We start from the raw sequence: 25607 nt of genomic DNA on the forward strand, positions 1-25607 counted from the left end.
ATGGAAGAATGGGTGAAGGTTCTAGAAATTCCTTCTGTAACCATTTGTTGTATTTTCTGAGGGACTGAGAAACCTCAGTGGTCTCCCACTGAAACACTATACCATTCTGAAAATAGTCTCCAAGAAAGATAAACCCCCACAGGGAGAATCAGAAACTGAGCTCTCTCATCTGAGTTTGAATCTGACAACTGAGAAAAAAAATCCCTGTATCTATCCCCTCTTCTTCCTCTCCAGATTCAGAACTTGAATCTCATCAGGAAATGAAGCATATCTTTTTTTTACCAGAAATCACTTTATAAGAGGGATTGATAGCTTGAATTAAACCCTGAGCCAGACCCAGTAAAGTACTCCTGCTTAAGGAAATTTGAGGATGAGTAGATACATGTTTAGCTTTTTGTTTCTTTTTGACAGGAAATAATGGGGCCAACAATATTATTAATTGCAACAGCAGCTTCCCAGGGAAGTGCACAACATTCTGAAGAAACAGAGAAGTCTTCACTATCTCTTCCAAGACTGACTGAAGTGGCTCTCCCTTAATCAACAAGGGGACCTCAACAAACACAAATGATGTGGCTAACCCTTGGTCCATAGTGGCTGAAGGTGCTACACCACAGGGTGATTCACAATAAGAGATTTGTGGTCTGAGGAATAAACTGTGGCCACAGCAGTCACCCACCTGTGGCTGAGACATATTGCTAACCTGCTTTTGTGGCAAAGACTGTTTGCTTAACATTTTCCTTTTGTGGCCAGAGGAAAGACCAACTGTGTGACTGATAGTTTGTTCCATGGTCACACCAAACATGACACCTCTTTTCTGGGGGAAAAAACAGCAAGGGCTCTCTCAAATGGGACAGCTAAAGGTATAGCCCACATGCTTATCTTTGTCTGCTGCTTTATAATGAAACATTCAAAATAACCCCAACTTTACTAGTGCCAGCAAGTGACTATTAATAGCTACTACTTTAATGAAATGACTCAGGTATTGTCAATTTACATCAAATAATTGGGAAGTATTTAGTAGATGTTTTAAGTTCCCTGTTAACATATGTTAATATTGAAAAATAAGTTAAAATCTAAGATGAATATCTATAAAAGATCAACATTTTAATGTGTTTTGGGGTGTATATTAGCAGACCAAAAGTTTAAAACCATGAACGCTCTAAAGAGCGAAAATGCTGAACCTCAAAATCGTTATTGTGGGAGGGGGCTGCCCCTCCACACCCTCTGCTATATATATATTCCAACTCTGAGATCGCACTACAGTGAGCAAAGGGCAAATATTCCGATCTTCACTGTACTGCGATCTCAAAAAAAACACTTCAAGGTCTGGCATTTTTGCTCTTTAGAGCGTTAACAATTTTAAACTTTCAGTCTTCTAATACAGACCCGTGTTTTTGTAATATATGGCCTAGAGTGCTGTCTTTGCAGTTTGTATGAAAGCTAGTATTTCAGCTGAAATGGGAAACCTGGCCATACAGTTTATCATGCTGAGTGCTGTTTGTGCAAACAGAATATGCTTTCTTATGACTGTGGGCATGATGGAGTGCTATGCATGCAAACAAAAAGCTTGAAGATCTTCTTTAATGAAAATTAACTGCATATATTTTTCTCTGGGGCATTTTCAAGTCAAACTGAAATGTCTTCTATCCATAATGATGAAAATTTTACTCTCCATGTTATAAATTAATGTACTATAACAGTGGGTCTAAGACAATGACCATTGTAGGAGGAAGACATTTCTATATGACCTTCACTCCAATGGAGTTCCAGAAGTTTGCACTGTAACTTCCCATTGGCGGAGGCTAAGCCATTTGACAGAATCAAATTATGTCCTCACATCTCAAACAAATGTTCATATGTCTGGAACCATATGGGTTATGAAAGAAGTATAAATGGCAAACCCTTCAGTACAAATTATTTCTATAGTGTTAGTGTTCTTTAGGTTTAAGGTCTTAAACTGAATTTTTTAAGTCACAGTAAACACAATGGGCCAGATTCACGAAGGCTTGCATGGAGTCTAAGAGTAGTGTAAGACTTCAGACAGGCAATATGTCTGCCGAGCGATTCAGCAATAGCCGGCAGGGGCGAGCATGAGAGCTCCTAAAACTACTTTTGCACGGACAGTGTTATGTTATGCAAATTACCTCATTTGCTGCTGAAAGCTATGCAAATGAGGTAAATTTGCAATCCAGGAAACACTAACCTGTCCGTGGAAGAGTAGTGTTATTTGCAGAAATGTACTCCGATGGTAACGGAGTACCGTTCTGCAAATAGCTAAACGGAGCTATGACAGCTCCAAATAAAGGATGCATCCAGTTGAGGAAGCATGCCAATGGCCAAATATAAGGCCATTGGCATTTTTATAGGTTGAAAATTAATAAAAATTAATTTTAATTTTTTTTCTCCGATCTTCGATGTTTAAGCATAGCGCAGTGCCGCGCAAACATGTGGCGCTTTAAAAACCAGAAAATAATTAAAAAATAGACAAAACTAGGCATTTTTAATAAAAATATTATTCTGCCATGCAGGCGAATGGCAGGCTGAAGACAACATGGCTACTGAGTAGTGGTTGCTAAGGGGGGAAGCTCAGTTTGACAGATGTAACCAAGCATTAGTAGGCAATCCTGTGCAAATGAGGATAAGGATAGTGAATCCCAATTTTCCCTGGTATGTGAGCCATGTCCCTAGAGTGTAAGTGTAGGAGTAGGGGAGTAGTAGAGTAGAAGATAGGTGACATCATGAGGGGGTATGTCTGAAAAACTGTAATCTTATTGGAGCAGAGTGGCTTGTGTTTGCCATGAGTTGCTCAAGATTGCAAGAGGCGTGTCTACAATTGTCCTAGCTGAAACCAAGAAATCGAAGGTGTACGGTGTGGATATATCTGAAATTTCTTGCAAATGTGCTTACACCGTGGGCGCGCCTGTAAGCCTGTGTGCACACATGTGCGCTCATGTGCACATGTTTGCACTTGTTTGCGTGGCGCTGCCCCTTGTGGAAACAGAAAGGGAAAAGGAAGGAAAAGAAGTAGTAGGAAGTTAACCAAGGAGAACGAGCAGAGCTGCCAGGTGAAATCAATCAGAATCAGCAAATTACACAGGCAGTACACTAGCCCAGCCCAGCACTTAAAACTCTGCAAACAACATTCCCCTATGTTTTTCTCAAAAACACTGCAACACTGCAGTATGCAAAGAGTGAAAACTTAAAAGCTTAACTCAGACAAAAAAAAATGTTAGGGGCTGCCATTGCTATTGTAAGCCAATATGTGCAAGATGCTGAGGGTGGTGCCATTGTGAATGCTGCTAAGCAACCCACAGTGAGGAGACGGAGAAGAGTGTACAGACCCAGGGTAACCTACCAGGGGCTACATGAGCTGGAGATAGTGGAGCGCTATAGAGTGGACAGAAACCTCCTGCAGCAAATTGTTGAGCTATGCAGGCCACACCTCACACACAGAACCAACAGAGGGTAACCCATCCCAGTGGAAACCAAGGTATGTGTTGGCCTAAGAATAACAGCAACAGGTACCTTCCAGAGACCAACTGGTGATATGATGGGGATTTCACAGGCATCAGCATCCAGGGTACTGCACCAGTTCCTGAATGCCACGTCAGCACATGTCGGTGATCATGTATATTTCCCCAATTCCTGTGAGGCATTGACCAGCAATATGCATCTTTTCCAGCAAATAGCGGAATACGCTGAGGTAGTGGGTGCAATAGACTGCATGCACATATGCATCAAAGTACCAGCCAGTGAGCGGGGTAGGGCCTACATCAACTGCAAGGGCTTCCCCTCCATCAACTGCCGGGTCGTGTGTGATGCCCAGGGCATAATACTGAATGTGTGTGCTGGCTGCCCTGGAATCTACCACGATTCCCATATCTGGCATCTGACACAGCTGTACCAGACATTTGCCAGTGGGGACATCCCTGACGGTCACCTAGTGGGGGATGCTGGTATGCACTAGAGCCGTGGCTGATGACACCCATCAGAAATGCACACACACCTGAACAAGAACTCCATAATGAGGCACACACACAAACACAAAATGTAACTGAGCATGTGTTTGGGATGCTCAAGTCACGGTTCTGGTGCCTGGACACATCTGGTGGAGCCTTGCAGTACTCACCAACTACATGTACCCAAATTGTCATGGTATGTGCCATGCTACACAATATGATCCTGCGAAAACAGCTGCAGCAGGAACAGCATGGGGCAGGGCCAAACAGCCCTCCACCATTGCCAAGGCCATCACAGGCCCGAGCGTGACTTGGAGGAGGAACAACCTGAGCCTGCCCCAGTAAGCAGAAGGAGGCATGCCCAGTATGCCTTGGCCTTGGCAAAGAGGCAATGCATAGCACATACACTGGCTCAGTAGGAACCCTGGAAATGATACCTGTCTCTGACTCGCACATAAAATAAAAGGGATGCCTAACTTGATACTACCTGTTTTCAAACATGTATAGGGAGTGTACCATGTGCATCCGACATAGGCAGCCCTGCAGCACTACCTTAGGCATGATTGCCATGTTTTAAGCAATATAAAGCAGTGCTAAGCAGCTTTTACCACTATTTAATATATGTAAACAAAATTGTCCTCGCTAACTAGCGCAACGTTGAGCAATGTTGGGCAAGGTCGGGCAAAGTTGATCAAAGTCAGGTAAACATGCTCATATTTGCTTTACAGTTCCTTAAACAGTCTGGTCTGCCCAGCATGAAAATAAAAAGCAGTGATAGGGCTCAAACCCAGGATACCGTGCACTATAGTCACAGCACTGAACCACTAAGCCATGACAGCATTTCACTGGCACAGACACAGCAGGACAATTGTACACTAATGCAAACACAAAGAAATGCTGTATCATGCCCCTAAAGAGGCATATGGATAACCTCCCCCACAGGCCTATGCAGACAGAGAACAGCAAGCCAGGTGGTATGATGTGGATTGGGTAGGCTATGAAGTCGCAATCTAATATACGTGACATTGGACACTAAGATCTGTAGTACAGTAGTATGCCTCAAGCCAGTACGATAGGCAACAGTACAGACTGAAATAGTGTACCTTACATAGCAGTGCAGCCCTAGCAAATGTGTATAAGTGTCAGGTGAACCCCTCATCCTATGTACACCCCAAGTAACAATCAGGTGTGCCCTCGGGTAGAAATGTACAAAGAATAGCTGTCCCCCCTGTATGTAGAAATGTTGATAAGTCTGTGCAAAGTGTCTCATGGAAGCCCTGCAGGCACAGCATGATCCCTGTTGATTTATGACACAAAGGTGAGCCCTGCAGTAAAAATACAACTTGATTTTCCACACGCATATAGTATAAATGTCTATACCGGGTGTGCTCACACAGTTCAACAAATGTAGTGGATTTCAGTCAGCAACATACTGAAAGGTCATACTGGGCATGCTCACACACTTAAATAAATGAAGCAAATGTCAGGCCACAACATACTGAAAGGTCATACTGGGCATGCTCACACACTTAGGCCATGTTTGAGTACAGCAGTGAGCCACACATATCTGGCAGTTGCATGTTTTACCCCAGGAACCTGTCACTATTCACCAATCCTGCCTTGTGCACACAGTTATATGAAAACAGACACATATAATATATTGGAACCCTGTCATAATCAAACTATGTACCACAAGTACTTAAGTTGTTCACAGAAAGTGAAAAAGCAAAGAAGATCAATAAACCTACAATCAGTATCATCTATAAACAATGTGCACACCAAACATTATCCAATCCATGTTCTGGCAAAAGAATCTGTGAATGAGTCCATAGAGAACCATGATGCTTCCTTCCGCTATGTCATAAATAGCAATGTACACTCATATATGTCCTGAGTCAGTGCAAACTGTAAATGACTGACATTGCCAACATCCTGTCAGACAGGCTCATACATACATTCCCCCCTCTCACTTACAAAAGGCCCTATCATCATACCTGGAGATTGTGAAAGCACAGATATCACATATAGAATTGGTAAACAGCTCCTTCCAAACCTGAAAACACAGCTTCTATAGGATTACATTGTTTCCCTAGCTGTGTCATAAGTGAACTCCAGAACAAACAGACCCTGCACCTGAACAGTCTGTTGAGCCTCACCCTCTGTACAGGATATGAAACTGTTGAATATGTTACAGCAATGTTTGGCACACTCCACAAGTGTTGGTACACAACAGACCATGGGAACTATTGTCATATAAGCCTATTAAGCCTGATCTGCAAGACCATGGAGTCCATCATGATGGAACTCATAAACAGAGCTATTGGGAGCCTACAAACACCCAAACCTACCAATTTTGGTTTGGTCAGGGGCAGATCATGGTTCCCAAACCTGCTAGACTGTTTTCAAGGCAGTCACCCAGGACATACATCAATGAAATGAGCTACACACGTCCCACATAGACCTTGAAAAGCCCTTTGCCAACATCCCAGACACATGTCATATCCACAAAATCAACATACTATGCATAAATATGTGCCACCTGGGGCACAGATAGATCACACAAGGTAAGAATTGTGGTCTCCTGTACAAGCTGGTAACAACTGCTGTCCCCCATGGCTCAGTCCTGGGACCCCTCCTGTCTGGTGTATACTTTTCAGAAATACAGTCAAACACATGAGGGCTATGTTTAGCAAAGTTTGTGGATGACTGCAAAAAGGTTGTCATGATCGATGTTTGGAACAACAGAGACATCCTTAAAAAGGGTCTCATTCAGACAGATGTGGTGTCAAAATTATGGCCTCGAGCTACAGTCATACAAATACCACATAGGTGTCAACACCATAAATATAGAGGTGATAATAAGGGATCTATGGACACATGTGGATAGTCATCTCTACTTCCAGAAACACATTCACAAAGTGGTCAGAAAATCATGCTATGTGTTCCCACAAACTGCCAAAGTCTTTGCATGTAGGTCAAAGGAGGTTCCCTCTACTCATCAGTCATCAGACCCATCATAGAGTACCACAACACACTTGCGATGAATTTGACTAGGCACCTTCAGCAGCTGGAAAGACTGCTGAAGTACCTCAACAAGAAGATTACTGGCCTCAAACAGTTGCCCCATGCAACAAGACTGAATTTAACTCAATCTGTACTCTGTTGCATACTGTCTACTCAGGAGATCTCTGCCCAACAGACAGGTCCATGTCATGGCAACACTCAGATCTGCTCTGAGTTACAGCTCAATGGCACCAAACATACAGACCCAACTAATATTGCCAACATCCTGGCAGATAGGATCAGTGCTAACTTTACCCCCCTCTCACCCATGAAAGAGCACATCTCTATAATGGAAGACTGCAAAGTTGCTGTCAACATGGCTGCACAGGTAAAAACACTCTCCAAAGCCAGTATCATAGCATCCATGGGACCAGATAACTTCCCAGGCTGTGTTCTACACAAACTACAGAACGAACAGGCACCACACCGATGTACCATATTCAGTCATAGCCTCACCTCAGGCTTTGTGCCTGCTGAATGGTGCACAGCGATGGTTATCCCACTACAGAAGGGTGGAGACACCATGGACCCTAGGAACTAGCGCCCCATTAGCCTGATGAGCCTGCTCTGCAAGGCCATGGAATGTATCATCATACAACTTATAAAAGAAAGACATTGGTAATCTCCAAACTCTGGACCACAACCATGTTGGGTTTGTAAAATGCAGATCATGTCTCCTAAACCTGATAGATGAGATTAAAGCAGTCACCAGATCCGTAGACAAGGGTAAGGTGGTTTGCACAGCCTATGTAGATCTTGCCATGGCTTTCAATACCATCCCCCAGTCTGGAATCATAGATAAACCCACTAAACTAGGTATAAATTGCTATGTCACAAGATGGGTTGCCAACTGGCTCACTGACAGAACACACACTGTGAAAGTAGCAGACTCCAAGTATGACTTTGGACCAGTGATGAGTGCAGTACCACAGGGTTCAGTCCTGGGTCCTGTCCTGTTTTGTATCTACTTCCCTGAAGTAAACTTTAACATGGAAGGTCTGTGGCTAATGAAGTTTCTAGATGACTGCAAACTAGGAGCCATAATTGTAAATACTAAAGATGTGGACATCTTACAAAAGGGCCTCACTGAGACAGATGCCTGGTGTCAAGGCCATGGCCTCAAGCTCAATGCCAAAAAGTGCATTGCCATCCCCTTTGGTAAAAACTCTGTAGCCATGAACTACAACATAGGTGGTAGTATACTTAACACTGAAAGTGTGATAAGAGACCTTGGGTGCACAGTGGACACATCAATCACATCCCCACAGTAGTCAGAAAATCCTTCTATGTGGCGCACCTCATCACAAAATGTGTCTCATGCAGAATAAAAGAGGATATTGTTCCCCTCTACTCATCACTCACTAGATCCATAATAGAGTACAATGCCCCTTTTGCTATGTACCTCACAAGACATCTACAACAACTGGAAAGCTTGCAGCAATACCTCACAAAGAGCATTAGCAGCCTGAAATACATGCCATACACAGACCATCTCAAAATGCTCCGGCTGTACTCTCTCGCATATCGCCTACTCAGAGGTAATCTCTGCCTAACATACAAAGCTATGTCAAACACAGAGCTGTTGGACATGCTCCATGTAAAACACTCACAATCCCTCTGATCTTTGGCCCCAAAACCATGAGTGAAATACAAAAGGAAGAGGTGTATCCATTTACCTTATGGATACCGACACCTTCAGGTTAATGGCACAGCATGAGGCCTTGGAGACCATGCAAGTGCAACTAACATTGGGCAAAGCTGCTTATCAGATTGTAGCCTGCTACAGATCACCTACCTTGTCTCAGGAACCTCACTCAGTATTCCTGAGAACAGTGGAAAGTATAAATGTCCTATCAAACACCATTATATGAGGAGATTACTACTACCCAAACATTGAGTGGGAGAATTACTCGTGTACAACGTCCTTTGCCCAGTGTTTGCTAGAGTTTAAAAACTCAAATGCCCTGGAACAGCTGGTCACCATGCCCACTAGAGGTGATAACATACTGGACCTGATCATCACCAACATGGGGTACCAGTGTTCCACAACAGAGATAAACCCCTCGCTGGTAATATCACATCATAAAGTAATCACACTGGACATCCACCCCCCCCCCCCAGTCAAGGAAACCACTGTGAAGACATTTTCAAAAGCAAACTGCACACTTCCCAAGACCAAAGTGGAAAGTTCCAAGGCCCCCTTGCTATAGGATAATGCTATACAACCTGCCAAATAATTTACTAGTGCATTCTATGAACATCTACAGGGATGCATGGATCGAGACATCCCAAATAAAACCAAGATGCACTCCCCCAAAAATAAGAAACCAATCTGGTGGGCGTTGCCCATAAATAAGCTATACAACAGAAGGAGGAAACGAACACATGATAGAGCAAACTTCACAAAAGGAAAGGCATCACTGATCATTATTAGGAAGAAACAATGATCACTCATAAAATAATCCAAGGCCAGTTTCTAAAGACAAATTGCCAAGGAATGTAAGAATAACAACCACAAAGCCTTCATTAGCTATACCAAACATTTAGGTGGCAACTTCCAAATATGCTTTCAGCTACTGCAAAATGGCAAGAAATACACTGAACCAACTTACATTGCCCACATCCTGGGGGACAAGTTCAGTATAAACTCCCCCCCCCCATCACCCCCAAAAGGGCCTGTGTCCATCCCAGAAGAATGCAGAGCCCCAGACTTCATGGACATGCAGTTAAAAACAGCCCTCTCCAAAGCTAAGAACACAGCATTAATGGGACTGGATTATGTCCCAGCCTGCGTCTTACACCAACCCCAAAAGGAACTACACCCTCACCTACATTCACTGTCCAGACTCAACCTTACCACAGCCTATGTACCCAAAGAATGGCATAGAGCAACAGTCGTCCAACTCCCCAAAGGGGGTGCCACAACAGAACCTGGAAATCATTGCCCTATAGGCCTACTCAGCCTGGTTGGCAAAGCTATGGAGCAAATTATCATGTAACCCATAAACAGAGACATCGGGGACCTCTAGACACTGGACTCTTCCCAACCTGGCTTTGTTAAAGGCAGATCCTACCTCCAAAACCCAGTTGACTTATTTGAAACAGTTACCAAGGACATAGATGGAGGTGAAAGTAGTCCACACAGCCCACCTGGGCCTCACTAAGGCCTTTCGACACCATTCCCCACTCTGTCATCATAGACAAGCTTACCAGCTTGAACATAAACAGCTACGTCACAGGATGGGTGGCCAACTGGCTCACAGATCTACCACACATGTTCAGAGTTGCGGGTGCCATGTCCAACTCTAAACCAGTCACAAATGGCATCCCACAGGTCTTGGTCCTGGGACCCCACCTGTTCAGTAGATACTGCTCAGAGGTATAGGCAAACATGGGAGGAGTATGGTTGAACAAGTTTGCAGATGACTGCTAACTGTGGTCCATAATCGACTCTACGGCTGACACAGACATCCTCCTGAAGGGTCTTACAGAGACAGATACCTGGTGTCAAAACAATGCCCTCAAGCAGAATGCCAAATAATGCATAGTCATCCCCTTTGGATAAAACAAAGTGCACACAAATTACCACATAGGTGGTAATCCAGTATGTACAGAGAAAGTAATTATGTCCCTGGGAACCCAGGTAGATAGTAAACTCTCCTTTGATGATCACATGGCCAAAGTGTTTAGAAATACCTTCTATGTAACCCACCTAATGTCACCTAATGTAACCCACTATGTCTAGTCTGATGATGTCACCATCCTACAAATAAACCTGTGGAAAGAAGAGCTCCCAGTAATGTGTATAGCGCATCATGTAAATGCATACTCTTCTAATATCATAAAGTAGCTAGGTAGTTGTTTGAATCCTGCACTTGGCAACTGTGTGTGTGTATCTCCTTGGAGAAAAGCAACCTTTTTGGAGACTACTAAAACACCTTAAAAGTGGTATACTTATCTTTGTCAAGTCTGATGATGTCACCATCCTACAAATATACCTGTGGAAAAGAGAGCTCCCAGTAATGTGTATAGCGTATTGTGTTAATGCGTACTCCTCTAATATCATAAAATCGTTAGGTAGGGGTTTGAATCCTGCACTTGACAATTTTTTGTGTGTATCTCCTTGGAGAGGAGTACCCTTTTTGGAGACTACTAAAACACCTTAAAAGTGGATATACTTATCTTTGTCAAGTCTGATGATGTCACCATCCTACAAATATACCTGTGGAAAGGAAAACTTCCAGTAATGTATATAGCATGTCGTGTTAATGTGTACTGATCTCTTATCCTAAAGTAGTTAGGTAGGGGTTTGAATCCTGCACTTGGTGTGTGTGTGTGCGCTCTATCTGTGTGACACTGTTGGTCAATGTATTGTTGGGTTTGCTTTTACTACTGTATGACATATCACTATGGCAACAGTATGTGCATTGCACATGTCAGGTAGCTGTGTGGCAAATACACATACGTACATGTGACCTCAATTATTTCATAGGTGGGAACCCTGCTTTCTCCATGAACACATCTGTTATCTTTGCCAGACTGTGCTGCTACTTTCCAGACCTTAGGTCACATCTGTATGCTTGTGACAAGCCCAGCCACTGCAGTGATCCCTGGCCTAGGTCATCCATGTCACACACACTCATTACGGTTTCTCTTGAATAGTGTGAGTGAGGGTTTATGCCTGAGGTATATTTCAGACCTGTTCAAACGCAGCAAAGTCTGTCAATAATGGCTATTCATTATAGGTGTACAATAACCTTTGTGCATATGCATGCAGACCCCTTATTGCTTATGTGATCCACCGAGGGATTTCAAAATACCTTTGGAAATGTGATTGCCAAAGGAGAGATGACGTAACACTTGGATGTATGTACACATCGGTACCTGTTCAACATGTTGGGGGCTACTATCTATGTGGTACTGTGGGGATACTATGCTTTGTAAAGGTGGATGACTATGCTTTAGTTGGCTTATAGCTTTACAGCATGGGTTTGACAACAGGTATCTGTCTGTATGATACCCTTGTGGAGGATATGTGTGTGTCATCTGGAGAATGCATTATAAGCTACAGTATGCATTTCCAGACGTGGACTGACATATCCCTACTGTGTTTGCTTGTACCTAAGAGAGCTATATGCCAAACAGGAGTGGTCCCAGGAATGGGTGCAGGTGAATACCACTGGTTACTGGCATAGTATAGTACCTGAAGGATCCAAATGTTATTGTGTGTCCTACATCTGTGTGTCAGTTGTCAATACATCATCTAACAATTGTTTATGGTCAGGCTGTTGAGGTTATGTATACTACCAGAATGCAAACCAATGACAGATAGTAACAGTATCATCCACAGCACAGTGTTAAACCATGTCATACACACATGTGTACCCAAGTTCCAAAATGTGTGTAGTACAATGCATACTGGTCATCAATAGAAACTATGGAGTGTTAACACTGTGTAATACAGGGAATGTCACCCTGCCCATGTGTCCAGTATGCACGTACATGCAGACAGTGCACCTCCACCATGTTCACAAATGTACACCTGCAAATCTGTGCTGCACACATCCCACACGTATTGTCCACTCTCTAACACATGCTGCCAGTACTACACACATCAGCCAAGTGGCACGTGGGCGGACAATACACTATTGGAATTAACACTGGTGTAAACAATACTACATTGACAATCATAGCTTTAATGCATCATGCCTGCTCAGCTACACCTTCAAGGATATCATTACACTTTACTGCTGACAACATGCTAACATTGCTATACTGCTATAAAGTCACCCTGTGCATCAGCACCATGTTAGCCTGTTACTGCATCAACGTTACAGATGATAGGAGGTGGCACAGGTTTCATCATATGCACAGGGTGTGTTGTTGGTTTGCCAGAGGCCTACATTGAACCATAGAATCAACATGTATGTGTGTGTGTGTGTGTGTGTGTGTGTGTGTGTGTGTGTGTGTGTGTGTGTGTGTGTGAGGGCCAAGAGTACTGCTATGGGCCAATGTTGATGTAATGTGTACGGGTATGTATTAGACCTAGGTGTCTGGTTTATGTGTGTGTGTGTGTGTGTGTGTGTGTGTGTGTGTGTGTGTGTGTGTGTGTGTGTGTCTGCATGCACACAGTTCCACCATGTGGCTGCCATATATGGGGATTTGTGGGACAGCCACAGACTGTACCTGCCAGGCTTTACAGATCACCGCCTCTGGCCAAGGATATGGTACCTGTGCCTGGCAGGGGTGCTACTGATAGTATCAAGTACTAAGCCAGACTGGGCACTATCCTCAGAGGTAGACATATGTACACTGGACTGGACCCATGTCCCTGCTGGGACTGGCCAGAGCCACATGCACGTGGTCTTCTAGGGCGATCTATGGACAGCCCACACCCAACATTGCTGGGGCTGGTACTGGTACTGCAGGAGTGGCTGTGACTTCAGGGACGTCCGCGGTGACTGTCAGCTGCTGATGTTGCTGGAATACGTCCACGTCGACATCTCAACCATCCTGCACTGTCCTGACACATGGAAATGACATTGCGGAGGACATCTAATGTCTCAGCCCAGCGTCTATCAGTGACCTCAGTGTAATTACAGATGGCACCTGCTAGGTTATGGATACTGTCATTTAAAGTGGTGTTATGAGCCCTCTGTGCCCTTAGTCCATGTCTGGTGTACCGTTCCATATGTACCTGTGCCTCCATGACAGCCTGGAACATGTGTGAGGTTGTAAGACCTTTGGCACATCTGCCAGGGGCATGATGACCAGCAGTGCTCTGACGAGAACCCCTGGACATCTGCCTATGCAGTACCATTACAGACATCTGGGTATGGCTGCTGTGTCGGGATGCATGTGCCATAGATACCACACTGTCCTGGCCAATGCCGACTGTACACTGTCCCTCAGCTAAGGGCATTGGTGATGGATGCATTGGCAGTATGGCTGTGTGCATGGATGGGGAGGACACTTGTGTACTGTTGTTGGGTGGCCCAACGACAGACCCTGGCAAACATGCCTGTGCCTCAACTCACCTATCCTCATTATCACTATTTGTGTCAGTGACATCAGGTTCCCTGCTGCAGTGAACCAGCCTAACCTCAACACCTGTGAGAGGAAGACAGGAAACACACTTTAAGACCTGTACATGATGTCAGAACACATGCACACATGCACACATGCACACATGAACACATGCACACATGCACACATGAACACATGCACACATGCACATATGCACACATGTATACATGAACACATGAACACATGCGCACATGCACACATGCACACATGCACACAGATACACTCCTCATTAAAGCAGATACACACACACACACACACACACACACACACACACACACACACCACCAACAATCCAGAACATACTCAATCGTGGCTGATGGTGGGGTACAGTATCAAAAGCCAAACAGTCATATCACACGTGTCAGCATGCAGGACGTGTGTTGCTCAACAGCATGCAGTGCGCGTGTAGACAGTCCTTGCTAATAACAGTATACATGGCTTTGATGCATGTGTGGTGTTGTTCAGTGATTGGCCTCACCCTGGAATGCAATGTGTACATGGACACAACATTGCTGTGCAAGTATTAAAAGCTCTTCAATGTCCTGTGCACCATCACTCACAGGTATACATACCATGGCTGGATGTGTATCTGTCTGTCACATAGATATCCATGTAAATCCAAGCGTAACCCAGAAGGAATAAAAGTAAACTGATGCAAGAGCAGTATCCTTAACGCAGGTTTATTGTTTTTTACAAGCAACACACGTTTTTGCTACTGTTCGATAGTAGCTTCTTCAGAGAAACAGAACCCACAAACGCGCCAAACATTTAAACTTGTAAGTGATGTGGGTACGTAGAATCACGTCACTACGAGTTACAAAGTAATGTGCGTTAACTAGCTACAAGGTGTTGATACATCTAAAAGCTTAATATGCATTACCAGGTCAATGCTTTATTATAGGAAATATTTATACAGTAAAAACATTAAGAAATGTAATCCTTCTAATGAAGTTAATAGCTGCTACAATAACGCACTTTATGCAATGTCAGCTATACTACTGCAAATTTTCTAAAGTACATATATGAGAAAATTAATAATAAAATAGCCTAACTATTTAATTAATAAAAAATACCAAGTGTATTTAAATGTATATTTCCAAAAGGAAACCATTATTCTTTACCCAGAATGTATTGATTGATAATACTGTATTAATTAATAAAACTATAATAATACAAATAGTAATACATGAATAAAAATGTGTGTAAAAGTCACATGTAAAATAAAATAAAAAAGTCTTTTTTTGTTTTTTATTATTTATTTTTTAAAAGTATGTATATCTTCTTTTAGGAAATTTTTATGATAATTAAAATTATAAGTTCAATTGTTTACAGATATTTGGAATACTATATGTCAACAGATCCTAACATTTTATCTCAAAGTACTCCTTAATTTTAAAATACAGTTGATATTACAATTTTCATTCAACCCAGGTACACAAAACGCATCTAATGTTAATTGCCATTCTAATTCACTAGCTTCTAAAAGTAGTGAAATAGGGCCTCCTCTAATAGAGTAAGGTACATGGTCTATAGCTAAGAAATGAAAACTGTGACCAGGGTTGCTAAAAATATGTTTCGCCAAAGCATTGTCTACTTTATTTTTCTTTATAGCATAGATATGTTCATACAGCCTTTCACGTAGTTTACGGTCTGTTTTCCCTACGTAAAAGGCTGGACAACAATCACATGTGGCTAAGTAGACAATGGATTTAGACTCACAATTCATTTTATAGTTAATGTAATATTTTTTATTTCTAATTGTGAAATAATTTGATGTTCTTAAATATTTACAATAATTGCAAGAACCACAAATAAATGTCCCCTTTTGTCTCGAGTTGAAATCAGTTTCTTTATTTCTTTCCAGGAGCATTTTAAGATTATTACCTTTCTTGTACACTATAATGGGATTTTCTCCTAATTTTTCCGAAAGTTGTAAGTTGTTCCTAATAAAATACCAATTATTGAAAACTATATATCTAATCTGGGTAGAGTTAGTGTTGAAGGTGGTAATAAAACTAGTAATAAGTTGTTTAACAATAGGAATGTTAGAACAATTCTGATTATCAATGATATTTAAAATAGAAGTGTCAAGGGGAGAACAAGGATGGTTAAAAAGTGTGTTACAACTGTCTTTAACAAGTAATGGTGTAAAAATTCCATTAAGTCATTTTAGTCCAACTTCTTGAATCATCTCATCAATCAATACTGAAGGGTAACTACGATTGAGAAACATATTTTTCAAAAGTTGACATTCTTTTTGAAAAGTTGTGTCAAAAGAACACATCCTAATAAGTTGCCCTTTAATTATTGACCGTTTTTGTTTGAATGGATGGGAGCTCGAAAAATGAAGAAAGGAATTACAATAAGTAGATTTTCTAAAAATAGATGAAGAATAAATGTTTTTTACAGAGTCCTTGTTGAGTTTGACGTCTAGATAGTCAATCTCTATAGTAGAAAAATGATGGGTAAATTTAAGGAAGTTAGTTGTAGAATTGAAAAAAATTATCAAATCTAATGCTTCCCCTAAATTCCCATTAAAGGGAATGAAGACATCATCTAGGAATCTGGTATAGTATTTAATGTGTGGCATCCACTCTGGGTTATTAAAGATATAATGTTTTTCCCAGTATGCTACAAATAAGTTTGCCACACTAGCACCACATGGTGAACCCATTGCTATCCCTTGTTTTTGTAGATAGTATTCTTTGTTAAAAATAAAAAAGTTAGATGTTAGAATTATATCCAACAATTCAGAAACCACATCAATTTCTCTTTGAGTTGCATTTAGCTCCTTTAAAATTAGTGTAATCCATTCTATCGCCTCATTATGTGGAATAGACGTGTATAAGTCGACAACGTCAACTGTAAGAAAGTTGTTGGAAATATTGAAGGTCAAATTATTAATACTACTAAGAAATGACCATGAATCCTTACAAATTTCTGGGATGTTTTTTTATATATTTCGAAAGGATTTTGTCTACCAATTGTGCACAAGGATATGTCATAGATCCAGGGCCATCAATAAGGGCACGCATAGGAGGATTGTTGAGGTCTTTATGTATTTTAGGGATCCCAAATATTATGGGAACCTTAGGGTAAAGAATGTCAATATAATTGTAGGTGTCATAGTCTATCTTGGCTCCAATGAAAAGATCCCTAAAATAGCCTCTGATTCTAGAATGGGTTATATTCATTTCATTAAGTGAAGATGAGGTGTATGCTGGACTTTGTAATACTGTTAACATTTTAGTGATATATTCAGAATTATCAAGGATAACCAGGCCGCCACCTTTATCTGGTTTAATAACCCTCACAGGAGATGCACAGAGGTTATTCAAGGAAATAAACTGCTCTCTCGATATGTTAGATTTCACATGCTTGTTACTTAGATGTGGCATTAGGCCAAGATGTCTGATGTCTAATTCACACATATTTTCGAAAGTTAGTAACGCAGGATGTAAAGGGGGGTTAAATGTACTACTAGACCTTAAAATGTCTGGAGCTGTGAAAACTGAATTGTTGAACAGTAAGTGAAGGTTAAGCTTCCTCACATAACATTTTAAGTCAATGATAGTTCTTGCCAAGTTAAATTGTTTGCTTGGTACAAAAGTGTTACCATGAGCCAACAGTTCAATCAATGGATAGTCGAGTTCAATACTAGAAAAATTGTAGATTTTAAAATCCCCTTGTGAGTTAGTTAACATCCTTAGTTTCTTCCCTTCATAGGTGCCAACATCATTGCCATCAGGTTCAAGTGTTACCGATAGTTGTTTCGGTTCTTGTTCTTGTTCTTCTGGAACTGTTTGTTGCGTGCTCCTAAAAAATTCCCCTTATTAGAGGTATTGTTTGGATTATTATTATCTGCAGTTCCTTGTTGGTAGTTCCTAAAGTTATTATTATTGTTGGCTCGGATTCTATTACTCCGTCTTGGTACCTCAATGAATTCATCTTCTATTATTTCTTCTAAAACATCCATATCAGTCGTGTTGGAGTTAGCAGAATGTGTTGGTAAGTCAGAGGTATTTATAAAATGTTTATCTCCATTGCTAAATTGCAATTTAGGGTAAACATTATTATGCATGTAAGCTGTTCTATCTCTTGAGAGTTTCTTGACCTTATTCAATTTAAGTTTATCCACTAATGCGTCAATGCTTGAAAAAATCCACCCATAATCATATTTGTACCTATTGAAATCAAGGTCACTTTTGATAGAATTATCCAGGTCATTCACTTCAGTTATTAAATAAGTGATATGTAAAGAATAATGTTTAACCATTAATTCTAACAGTTGAGCCCCCTGTTGGTCAAAAAGGGCTGTAAGATCATTGTAAAATGCACTGTCTACTAGTAAACCAGTAGGAAAGAAGGTAGTCCAGAGACCCTTAGGTACTACTTTATCATTCAAGCATTGTTTAAAATAGGCCACTTCAAGCTGCAACTTTTTCAGTTTTACCAATTTACTATCAAAGCTCTTGAGTTTGTCTGCAATAGTATTATTACTTACTGTTAGGGGTTCCATACCCGCAGCCGGACATTCCTGTATTGATGGTATGACAAAAGTGAACTTGTCTGTATTCTGGATCCAGTCCTGGATCAATGGAATGCCAATAAGTGCTTGGTCTGGTCCCCTTATCCCACCTTCATCTGTCTGGTTGATAGGTGTTGTAGAAATCCGTTCACTTCGTTGTGGCAGTGGTAAAATTAATGCAGGCTTGTCGCTAGTCAGAGAATCAGGTAAAACTGGTGCATTCCCAGAGTTGCAAGTGGCATTAGGTACATTTTGGTCTAATGGTGCCCTTTGTACACTAGTATGCTGAGGTTGTGCTGGTGGTATCGTGGAAAATGCTGTAGAGACCAAAGCACTGTTACTGGCATGAATGTTAGGTTCAAAGTGAGCCACAAGGGGCGTGGCCATTTCTCTCTTGTCTAAAACATCTAAGCGAGATGAAAGCGAATCCATACGCTGTGAAATAGAGCGTAACAGTGACAGAATGTCCGCTTGTTCAGCTGGTTCATTTTGAGTATTTAACCCAAATATGTTCGGAGTCCCTGGGCTAGAATGGATACCTGAAGCCATAACCCAAACGCACAACTGCTGAAATCCAAAACTTCACAAAAGTAAAAATAAAAGATGTCAGGTAAATCCAAGCGTAACCCAGAAGGAATAAAAGTAAACTGATGCAAGAGCAGTATCCTTAACACAGGTTTATTGTTTTTACAAGCAACACACGTTTTCGCTACTGTTCGACAGTAGCTTCTTCAGAGAAACAGAACCCACAAAAGCGCCAAACATTTAAACTTGTAAGTGACGTGGGTACGTAGAATCACGTCACTACGAGTTACAAACTAATGTGCGTTAACTAGCTACAAGGTGTTGATACATCTAAAAGCTTAATATACATTACCAGGTCACCTTCTGGGTTACGCTTGGATTTACCTGACATCTTTTATTTTTACATAGATATCCATGTCTGATTAGAGCATCTATGTGTTTAGCAGATAATTGTGGACACAGGTTTAGCTCATGCATGCTATGTATACACACAAGATGAGTGGTGCATGTATACCTAATGGAATACCATTGCTTAACATAACCATTGTACAGTAGTTATGGTGAGTGTAGAACATATTGTGGACAGGCCAGTGCCAGCCATGACATGGCATGCTACAACACAACTGCAACATTAAACATCACACATACCCAATGTGTGTCATGTGACCTATACACTCAATAGCATTACAAGATATATACGTGTCACTTTGTGCAAATGGTGATTGCTATGCATATTGTGTATAGGTGCATATGTTTGCACACACACAACATTGAGGTGTATAGCAATGAATGCTATGTGTAGTACTGTGGTTACTGTAACTGGATGGGGTGTAGTACCATGAGCTATCATCATGCAGCATCATGTGGTCATTCAAGGCTACTAATGTGTGCCAGACCAGCACCTATCATGCTGTACCTGAACTGCAGTACCATGGCTACATTTACTATTTCACAGCCAGTTGTTACATGGGTTTGTAAGGTGCCCAATAGGGAGCATTGCCTAACATGAATGTGTTTTGTGTTGAAGAGTGTTGCACCACCCCATGATAGGCCTCTACCCCTCAGGTATATTATGTGTGCTGTGTGGATGACATTTGGGATACTGGAGTGTGACCTTACAGCGGGTGTCTGAATACACCATGTGTAGCATATTAACATGTACTGCGTATGACAAAGTTGTGTATGTTGTGTGCATGTGTATCGACTCTGCCTATCCAATGTCCACTACAGTGTAGCCACAATTGTTTGGGATGCTCTTTGTATTGCATGTGTTTGAGGCAGCTACTCACATTACTGAGATGTGCATAGTCTCACAGCAAACATGCACAGCATGCATTATGCGTAGGTGTGTTATATGTGTACATGGCCTACACCTCACCTATGACATGCACATTTTATTTGCAATATTAAATGTAGAACACACTCACCAGCATGGGTCTGCTGCCTTGCTGTCACACCAGAGGGACCTACAAGGATATTAGACAGTTTGTCAGTGGCAACAACTGTGGCATTTCTACTGTAGGTTTGCAGTCTTACAGTAGTACAACGGTTGACAGTCACAGGTCTACAGATTATGTTCCAAATTATCAGTATTGCACAACACTAGGCTCCACATCTTCTAACTACACAGTACACATCTCACATATGCATAATCTACCAATAGAGGTAGCAGTAGTCTACAGATATGCCTTGTTACCTGCACGCTCCGTGTGAACTTGATGGGTGGCTCCAGCCTCCATGATGATACATGTCTGCTGTTGTTGTTGTTTGCCAGCAGCCACCAGGCTCAGGAGCAGCTCCTCCACTCTGGTGAGGGGGGGTGGATGGTAACCCCACCACCTGTGGCAAGCTGTTGTCTATGGACATCAGATGCATGGTGCCAGAGATGTCTAAGTAAATCACTGCAGTGATGACGTACCTGCTCATATGTCCGGATATGCATGCCTATGTCATTTACCCTACGGACAACATCTTGCCACAGTGCAGTCCGCTCATGCTGGTCCTGGCTGGTTCTTGAGAAAAGCAGGGTGTAGTGATGAACCAGACTGGTTGTTATTATTTTATCCTCAGCAGGACTGTAGGTTGGGTTGCGATGGTGGGCCATGACCCTGGAAGACAATGAAACAATATGTGTGAGCAAGTCATGTGGCACACTTAAAATTCTACAGTACAGATATCACTGAACTGCCATATATAGCAACCTATTGGCTGTCAGAGGATACACACTTTCAATACCACATATCAGTGCTCAACCCACAACTGCCTGACAGTGCCTGGCATGCTCTATATATTAAACCATGTTCTGCACAGCAACAAAGAGAAGCCAGTATGTAAGACTATACAGCAGTACATGGCACACTGTATGCGACACAATGCACCACCTAGCCACAGGAGGTATATATCAAGCTAATGCATAAAGAAATATGTCATCCATTGCAATGATTGTAAAGTCCAGTTACAGTATTACCAGTATACCACACTAGTTGTTGATGGCAAACCCCTGCCTAACATATGTGCACATTCATGAATATAGGTGGCATACTGCTGTACTAGACTATATATGTTGTTAGATACACACATATATCCTGTAACACACATATGACCGAGGGCATGTTACAGGCATACCCACACACACATCAGACATACATACAAGACACAAAGGTATGGCATCCCAGATGAGCTTTACCTATGTACCATACAGTACTGTGTGTCAGTACTTACAAAACATTATGCCTGAGGTATGTAATCTGTGAGGACTACAGGGAACACACAAAACAGTGGTTCCAAGCAATGTGGACAGACACCGTACTGTGCTGTTTAGGCCTACAGCTTCAGGTAGTACTACAGTTCATACGGGATTTGGATTCACCAGCAGTACCAAAAATAGCATACATGTATTGCTTTAGCCTACAATGGCACACCCCAGTTAACACCAAGGGACTACATCAGACCATATGCCATACTGTTTTTCTGCCTAGCAATAGCATACAAATCTTTTGCTGGTATCAGAGCTAGGACACAAAATACCATGACAGAAACAGTTTCCCACTAAGCTATCCCACATATACACAACTTTGACACATTCACCAACACATTCACCATCACACTCAGTCAACCTCACATAGCAAGTATTGCAACAAGTACATGTGCGTGTGTATCGGTTCATAGGTAGGTAATAGGATATTGGCCCTAGGGCCTATAGAAGCCTAGCCAGATGGTTCTCTGGCCTTTGACACCCAAGTAAATTAATTTCATGTGCCCCTGTCAAGAAGAGCCACAGTGGTGATTCCCGTGGTGTATTTCCTATCTCCCATCCAATCATCAGGATTATTCATGTTGAGTGCTAATGAAGAGCTTTGTTTGCTATTGATAGGTAGTTTGTTCCAGAGTACGGGATGTCTCTGAGATAGGATCTATCCCTCCAGCATGTTCTGTTTATTGAGGTGACAAGGTTTAGGTCCCTAGAGCATGTAGCTCATAGGGATTGTGATCTGTTTACGTGGAGCATGTCTAACAGCTCTGGGATTGACATAGCTTTGTATGTTAGGCAGAGGTCACCTCTAGGTAGGCGGTATGCGACACAGACTAGCTGTGGTTTTGTGAGACGGTCTGCATAGGGCATCTGTTTGAGGCTGGTGATACTCTTTGTGAGATATGTCTGTGGCCTTTCCAGTTGTTGTAGATGTCTTGTGAGGTACATACCAAAAGGGGCATTGTACTCTATAATGTACTCTATAATACCTCTTTTTCCCTGGATGACACATCTTTTGTGATGAGATGTGCCACATAGACAGATTACATGACTAGTGTGGCACTGTGCTTATCAAAGGGGGAACCTACTGTTCACCTGTGTCCCATGGTCTCTTATCACACTTTCGGTGTTAAGTAGACAACCACCTATGTGGTAGTTCATGGGTACAGAGTTTTTACCAAAAGGGATGCCAATGCATTTTCCACATTGAGCTTGAGGCCATGGCTTTGTCACCAGGCATCTACCACAGTAAATATGACTCTGTCTCTCTCTCACTCTCTCTCTCTCTCTCTCTATATATATATATATATATATATATATATATATATATACACACACACACACACACACACACACACACACACACATATATATATATATATATATATATATATATACATAGATATATACATAGATATATACACATACATATAAACATCCATTGGTGTACATATAGATATGCATATAGGCACATATACAGTCCACCTTTCATGGTGGGAATATCAATTATGCGAAGGTTGTGAGGTAAACAGTTATGTAATAATATTGCACAGTGTTGTGCGAAATGCATTGAAGGTGTTCTCAGCCCATGTAGCTTTAGCAGGCCTCACTGGCTGCAACACTGCAAACCTAACAAATCACACCCACAGAGTTTAACCACCACATGTCATATACCAGCACTGTATGCTGTCTTGTTTGCCACACACTACAACCTACATACAAATATGCACATAACAACCTTCACCAACATATATATATGTCCACCCTTCACAAACAGTTGCAGTATGTCGATTGCTCTATGCACATGTACAGATGCTAATATATCTGACACAGATATATTTCTCCGTATGTTTGTGCCATACACACACAAGGTCCACACTGTTGTAAGTCTCAGGACCTCATGGCTGACAGGTTGCCTTGCTGCAACATGAACAGATGTCACATGTGAGCACACAGTAATATTAGAGGGTGTATATATAGCTGCAAATGCTAGATTAGCATGGTAGCCTGGTACAGCAGTTGCCAATGCTAAGCTACATGTTAATATGACTATCATGCATGTGTTACTCTGTCACATCCATGTTTATATAGCTGTATGCACTACTCCCCCAAACAGCCATTGTCCACACTACTGTACAGAACACAGATAACATGGATAAGATGTTTGACATTTAATGCTGAGCTACATATGTCATAATTATGTCCCACTGCACACAGCTACACACTGATATGTCCATGGCAGTAGTTATGCAAAGCATCTGTGCATAGATACGTACTGCTGCCACATATGGATGTTTCAAAGTATGTAGAGTACTCTTCAAAAACATCTACTACATGCCAGTAAATACATATCTGTTACATACCTTTCCTTTGTATGTGTTGGTAGTATTACGTTTTGTGTGTCTTTTTTTTTTCTGTTGATGTTGTTGTGGGTGTGTGTCTGTCTCTGTCTCTCTCTCTGTCTCTCTCTCTCAATATCTGCAATGGAATGATTGTGTGTGTGGGCAGCAAGTACAGACTGCTTTTATAGGTATCTGCACATGTGCATGTGATGGCCTCTACACCAGTTGGTGGCCACCATTTGGTAATTGCATGCAGCCTGCTGTGTGGTAATTGCAGTACTCACTGTCATAGCAACCCAGTGCTAGAAATTGCTAAGTCAGGTAGGCGTAGCCCTTTCAGCTTTCCAATGTGGGACCCATGCTTGTTTGCTGTGGACACCGTTGTTTAAGTCAGAAGGTTGGTATAGTTCTTATATCTGAAGCTAGGGGTGTAGCCAGTGATTTAAATGTTGTACTCAGACCTGAATGTTGCCACTTCCAGTACACAGTTGTCAGTGTAGAATTGTACTCACCCCTACAAATGCTAACACAAGATACATGGAAGTATGTAGTTTATTTTCTACTTATACAATTAACTGCCATACAAAAGTAGTTATTGAGAGGTATTCATTTGGCACATGAACTGTTTGCGAACTGCTATACTGTGAATATTAATGTACTCACTTATGCACAGTTTGTGTTTTTTTATTGTTGACATTAGCACAGGATTCTCAAGAAAACTTGACAATTCCAGTACTGAGTATGCCTACCTACATCCTTGGTAGACCCTGAACACACAGGTATATTGTACATTTGGGTGGGGATGCAGACATACAGAGAGCATTATGTATTATTGTGTGAATGTTATCTTGCTGGACTTAAAGGGTTGCTGTGTACCTGTTAGTTTAGCAAGGCAAGTAGTCTGTCTGCATAGCTCCCAACTGTGGACCTATCCAGATGGTAGCCAGATGTTAGGCTGTTATTCTCTGTCTGTGCAACGCACAGGTCTTTTCGGCACTGGTACAATGGCGTTGTTACAGTCGTTTGCTACTAGTACATGGCTACATCCTTTGGAATTTCATTGTTGTACTCCTACATAAGGGTATGGTTGTGGAACTCCTTCCAAAGCTATTTGCACAGTGTGTAACAGCAGAAAAGCTGATATGCCTGTGTGTTTCTGCCTTGGCCAGGCCTCTGAAACACTCAGGTACATATTTGAACAGAGTGAGGTAAAGGTAGGTAAAAGTGAGGTACACCTTCAAAATATTAGAGACAGTAAGTGGAGACTTCGAGAGAACCAGTGCATATGGATTACTACACCTTTTCTGAGGTACAAGCGGTGTCTAACTCCTACATATTGTCATTATTCATTA

Source organism: Protopterus annectens, chromosome 1.part0, assembly GCF_019279795.1.
Source record: "Protopterus annectens isolate FY-2018-M chromosome 1.part0, PAN1.0, whole genome shotgun sequence".
Lineage (NCBI taxonomy): Eukaryota > Metazoa > Chordata > Ceratodontiformes > Protopteridae > Protopterus > Protopterus annectens.